General features: G+C 34.4%; 1 protein-coding gene across 2 annotated transcripts in view; it reads left to right on the top strand.

Moving 5' to 3' along the window:
- LOC132703019 (cytochrome P450 306a1) overlaps window positions 1-6,001 on the top strand; it is a 246,945-nt gene that overhangs the window by 105,067 nt on the left and 135,877 nt on the right. The window lies entirely within an intron of this gene.

Below are 6,001 nucleotides of genomic sequence, written 5' to 3'. Positions count from 1 at the left end.
GTTTTGCTCTGTAATTACTGGGTTTCTTTTATCTAAATTTTTTATTTCGCCACAAATTTAGTTTTGACTGTTAAAATAAATGTGTGTTTTTGTGTTTTTCCTTGGGAAAGCCGCTTTGAAACAATTTGTTAGGGTTATTTGTTGCGTGTAATTTGGCTGAAGGACACTAGTCACACTTGTGGGGGCTTATGGAACGCAGCGTAGCATCGCTGGTGTCGTGAAACAATCAGTAAAATGAAACAACACTCTTTCAAATGATCTGCAACGACTGACTTTTATTTTGTAGAATATCTAAGACCTTACTCATTAGAGCGTAAACAAAATTGTGATTTTTCATATAAATATAAAAATTATGTTAACAGCCTGTTCCTAGAAATAGCATATTAAGCAACTAGTCAGGTAATAAACGAGTTGCATCCTATACTTTTTCTACCACCGTTAGCTTTTGGCTTTTTCAATCCGATGTACGGTTTTTGCTTAAGAAATAAAAATCTCTTCTCTCTATGATCATAACGTCATATGGTTGTATATGACAGCATGCAGAGAAATTACTTTTAATTTTAAATGGAAACCGTGCGACGGACAAAAAAAAATTAGAGATCACACCTGCATATTAATGAAAGCAAGTGTCATTATTTTTTTTAAAGGAAATCAGTGGCGTGCCACTGACTGTCTAGTTTTTAGTTACCAACTAGTGTGCTTTAGAAAAAATATTAGAAGAGTGTTCTTTTTACTTTTACATTTTTATTGAAATAACAAAATATAAATAATAAAAAATTCTTATTAAAAAAAAAACGTTTCCTACTCTCAATAATTTTTAACAAAATTGCCTGTTAATAAATTAATAACCACCTTTTTGAAAAAAAGTAGAACATAAACTAGGTAAGTTGTTGAAAGTGTTCTCTCCACGTTGAAGCATACACGCTTCAGCTCTTTTCCTCATATTGCGCACTCTTTCAAGTATACCTCCAGTGTTTCTTATTAAATCGCAGGAAGCTCTTATTTCATATCTTCTGCAATATCGACTGGAGTGCGATAAACCAGTCTAACTAACCAGAACTGTTCTTAATGGTTATTTTGAAAATATCTGATTGCATTTCTGGAAAAGTTATTATGTATATATTATGTAATATTATATTATGCAACAAGTGCGGTAAACGGCATTTGATTCACGAGTTTATTTGACACGGGCGGAGCGAGTGTTTAATAGACGAGTGACTTAAAAAGTTTACTGAACATGTTGCATACTATACTTTTTCTGCGACCGTTAGATTTTGACATGACCGTCAGAATTGACAAACGTCAAAATTCAAGGCGTGGGAAATATTTTAGAAAACATCTGATTGCTCCCAAACCCATGCGGTAAAATTTCGAAAATGTCCGAAATGGCTGGGATCCGTAGGAAACGAAACTGACATAGTAAAGTGACGCTTTCCGCACGCTAGATAGGTGTGAAATTAGGCATTTTACAGACGGGAGTAAAAAAATAGTATTTATTGGTCAAACAAGGGATAATGCGCAATTTTGTCCAAAAACCATTGGCAAAAATTAACAAGCAAGAGAAAATCTCTGGGAAGTAGCGCTTGGACACGTTGAATATGATTCTTTCAAATTTTCCAAACCAAGACGACGATATTCAGATTATTTCTTCAATTTTTGAAGTTCTTACAGTCCGATGGGCTTATTTTAAATGATTATTTGCCCTCAAAGTACCTGTTTCCGTCAACCTTCTATGTACATTTGAAAATGTTCACCTGTCTGGTATAACTCTATTAGGAAAACGCTCTTGATATAATCGCCTAGCTTCCGGCGCACTGCCATCAGGCATAAAATGTATATTTGGCAACTCCTCATTGGTAAGCTCGACGACTGTGTAACAACCGCCTTGACAACAAAATTAATAATTGTTACAGACAGCCTACCACATACCAATAGAAAATAATTATAGAGATTTCAAAAATACCCCTCAGAGTTTACGTACTTTGACTTTTTAGTATTTTAATAAAAAAGGTAAAGTAATTCTATCTTTAGTAAGAAATAGTATCTAATGATAAGAATTCTCTGCATGCTGTGGATTTTGTTATGACTATGCAGAGAAGAGATTTTTTTTACGAAAACCGTGTATTGGATTGAATAAAATCAAAAATGTAAATTTCTTTAGAAATAATTTGAGATAATAAGTATACTTTTTAATTTAAGAGAAATCAAGTGGCGTGTCTGCCAAAATGGACAGGTGAAATTCTTTACGCCCACCACTGGTGTATTTAGGAAAAATGGTGGTACACGGAACAAATTAAATCACAAATAAATCACTGTATTCAACTTCCCTAAAAATAATATTAAAGATGATCCACAAGCCCATTTTTCGCAAAGTTTTCATTGTTAACTTTTTACACACACACCACCCACCTACGAGTAGCTGTGAGGAGAGAGTATATACAGTCTTTTTTCTTTTATTTGGTTTTATAACATTTTACTCGCTTGACGCTTTTACCTTCGCTTTTGTTTTTTGACTACCTTCTGTCTCCCTTTTCGCCTAAAAGAGTTTTCAAATAGCCTTTATATGAGCCATATCGCCTGTGATTTCTTTGGATAGCTGTTCAGTCATACATTCAGCAAGCAATCTGTCTTTTTTTTTGGAGATGCAGTGATTATTTTACTTGTTCCTTTTGCGTTGTTCTTTCATGTTGAAGCTTTCGAAAGGGCACGAATCATTTCGGGATTGATTAGACTACATGCCTTTCCGGAATTACCAAATACTGTTCCGTCGAGGGACTGCATCCGATGACTGCAGTGTGGAGAGGAAGTAAGAATTATCAGGCAATTTTGACGAGTAAATAGGATTGATTCTTTTGCTGATGGCTTAACTTGTTTTACGACAATCCTCTGTTATCCATCCCCATTGATTAGCAAGGCCTAAAGAACGAGTAGGGCCATTTTGAAGCATATGATCGGAGGATATGAAACGGACTCGCGGAAATATAAAAACCGGAGGAATACTACCTCCAGCTGCATTGGTATATATATAACCAACGAACCACTTCCAGAGGACCGACCCTTTTGATACATGCGCAAGGTATTATTTTCGGCGTATTGGTAACGATGCTGCAACCAAGTTCGTCCAGATTCCCGATCATGCTTGCCGAAAATTCATATTTTAGCAATGTTTTTCAGGTTATAAAAAAAGTTATTGGCATTAACTTTATTAAAACCAGTAGTCTAGCTAATGACGTGCTCTCAGGTTTTTTAACTGCTAAAGTTTTATTTCTTAAAAAAAATAAACAATCGACACTGTTACAATCTTCCGTGTAAGCTAAGCTGGGGTAATTTCTAATTTCCTAATACACATGGTGTTTCCTAAGTAATTTTTGATAATAGTTAAATGCGCACAAAAACAATAACTCCCAAGAAAACCGACAACCACGAAAGGGGCGTCCCTTTCATATCTTGACTTTGTGTCCCTTTAAAATCTCCGCACGTTTTCATAAATCTAACCTTAAAATTGAAAAAAGTTAAAGTCTTCTTACCGTTGATTCCTCTTTGCTGTAGCAAAATGGATGACAAATTTAATACAGGTATACACTGCGTACAGAATGTAAATTACTATATTCTATGAAACTGCAAGTAAACCCTTATGCACCAAAATAAACAAAAATGTTCTACAACGTTGTTGCCATATATTGGTTATAGATGGAATACTTTCCTCTTGGGGAATAGGAACTGTATTTTTTTTCGATTTACTGGTTTTTTCAATTTGATGTATGCAAAAAATGAATAACCAAATATAATGACTTTTATTGTAAAATAATAATTATACCCAAGTCAAACCTGTGTGTCACACAAACTTTTTTATGGAAACTGCAGCAAAAATATTTTTACAATTTTTGGATATAAAATTAATTAATCTTTTCTATATATATTTTTTAATATTTGCTTTGTTGCTATAGAAGTTTTGTGGATATTTTTTATGCAATGGCATATGCATACAAATAGAAAATGTTCAATTTTTTCCTTTAATTATATTTTAATATACTTAGTCAAGAAATTTTTTATAATAAATAGTTTTTATTTTATTTTATTACTTTTTGTTTTGGACCGACAGACTCTAGGGTAACTTGTGGCAAGCTTAAAAAAGATAGTTATTTCTAACCGATTTCAAATATAAATTAGTGCATCCCAAAATCACTATCGCGTATAGATAGCTAGGAGAAGGCTCGCAATCAAAAACTAATAAAAGTAAAATCAATATTACAAAAGTTACAAATGCGTATTTTGAATGGTTCTTCAAATATATATACAGGGATAACGAATTTATTATGAGCATGAAAAAAGTTAATGATGACAGAAATTTGAAATATGTTTTTCTATATAATTTTATGTATAGCGTCGCTTGATATTAGCCGGGTACATTTTTCTACCGGAAAGGAACATTTTTGTCACATTTGTTGGAATGAATTTAAACCTCTCCATATTCTGTTTATTTGAAAACAATAATAATTAGCCTGTATTTTTGCAAAACATGAGAAAATATGCTTTTTCATTTTGTCTTCACGAAAACATGCTGTTAATATTACATTTACGACAAGCATATTTGAAAAGGTTTATGAAAATCATTTTCAAACATGTGATATTGTGATTTTGTGGATACTCTTCGTATTTTAAAAAATCTTCCTCCTCTTTCTCTTTTTTATCAATTTTTAAAAATTGTTGTCACATGTCACAGTTCCCCTTATTATTTGTGAAGTGTTTTGCACATACTCTGCAATTTCTGTTTATCTTTGACGCATCAGCCATCTTCTTTATTAACCTCTTGTTCTCTGTTAACTTCATCCAAGTATTAAACAATTCTGGACTAGCTTCGGGATTTGGGAAACGATGCTTGGATTCATTGTTAGTACGCCAACTATTGTTCATACAGCAAAAAGAAAAAAAGAATAACAACACTACCTGTTATGAATCAATTGAATTTAAAACAGAAAATTAGGCTTGAGATGCGCATAAGAAGGTGCTATCTTTATGCTTTTAGTTGTAAAATAAAGAAACTCGATACAATGCAAATGAGTCTTCTTCTCCTGGCAATTTTTTTCCGTTTTTGCGTTTTTAGAGTCTCTGGCGAGATGTAGGGAATTAAACGCGGTAAGAAAAATTTCAGAGAGTGCCCAGGATATGGTGTCCCTTTCATGGCACTTACCTTAAGCCTAAAAATTGAAAGACGTCTCTAAATTGCATCTCAATAAACTTTTAATGAACGCATTGGGTGAAAAATAGAAGACTAGGGCTTATTTTGAACGTAGAATATGCTGTTTTAGTTTGGGCAACTAAGTGATTTTAAATATATGCAGCATCGTCGAAAAATTATTTTCATCATTTTCTAGGATTTCCCAGACAAATGCATCGCAATTCAAGCAATTCCCCGTTCATAAAATCTATTTCTGTGGAAGGAATACCTACGGCCTTAAACGTTTCGATATCGTCGATCTTTTCGTCACGTGAGCAACCTCGGGTCGTTCGTGTTGCTCGGTAATTTTCCATTCTTCCGAGAATTCCATGTAATCCGAACTAAAAATAAAGTCCCTTGGTGTCAATAGCCCCCATTCGTGACGGCATACCTTAGACGGTGATTATCTCGGGGTACCAACCTAGTCTGATCTCGACGTTTCTTCGGGACGTTAACATCGAGCGTTGTCACGTAAATTGGTGCGTCGCGGCCGACCGGTGATATATGTAATGGCGGTCGTCTACAACTTGGACAGGTCGATCTTCGCGTAACTAGCCCTGATTTGCATAAGGTTGTGGCAGCGTCCTTGGCGGTAGGCTTTTTCCTCCAAATCCGACACTTTGCATTACGGATGGTGGCTTTGCTACCGGCCATGTTGTTCTGCAAACTTGATCCTCCGGTATAGCTGATCTTGGAAAAAGGAAAGATTTTACTCCCCCAGATTTATAATATCACAACTAAGTCAATTTTCCTTATCTATTTCGATTCGTTTGTTGTTCCATC

Source organism: Cylas formicarius, unplaced genomic scaffold (genome assembly GCF_029955315.1).
Source record: "Cylas formicarius isolate icCylForm1 unplaced genomic scaffold, icCylForm1.1 PGA_scaffold_6__28_contigs__length_40554024, whole genome shotgun sequence".
In the NCBI taxonomy this organism is placed as follows: Eukaryota; Metazoa; Arthropoda; class Insecta; order Coleoptera; family Brentidae; genus Cylas; species Cylas formicarius.
This window is presented reverse-complemented; position numbering and strand designations above follow the sequence as displayed.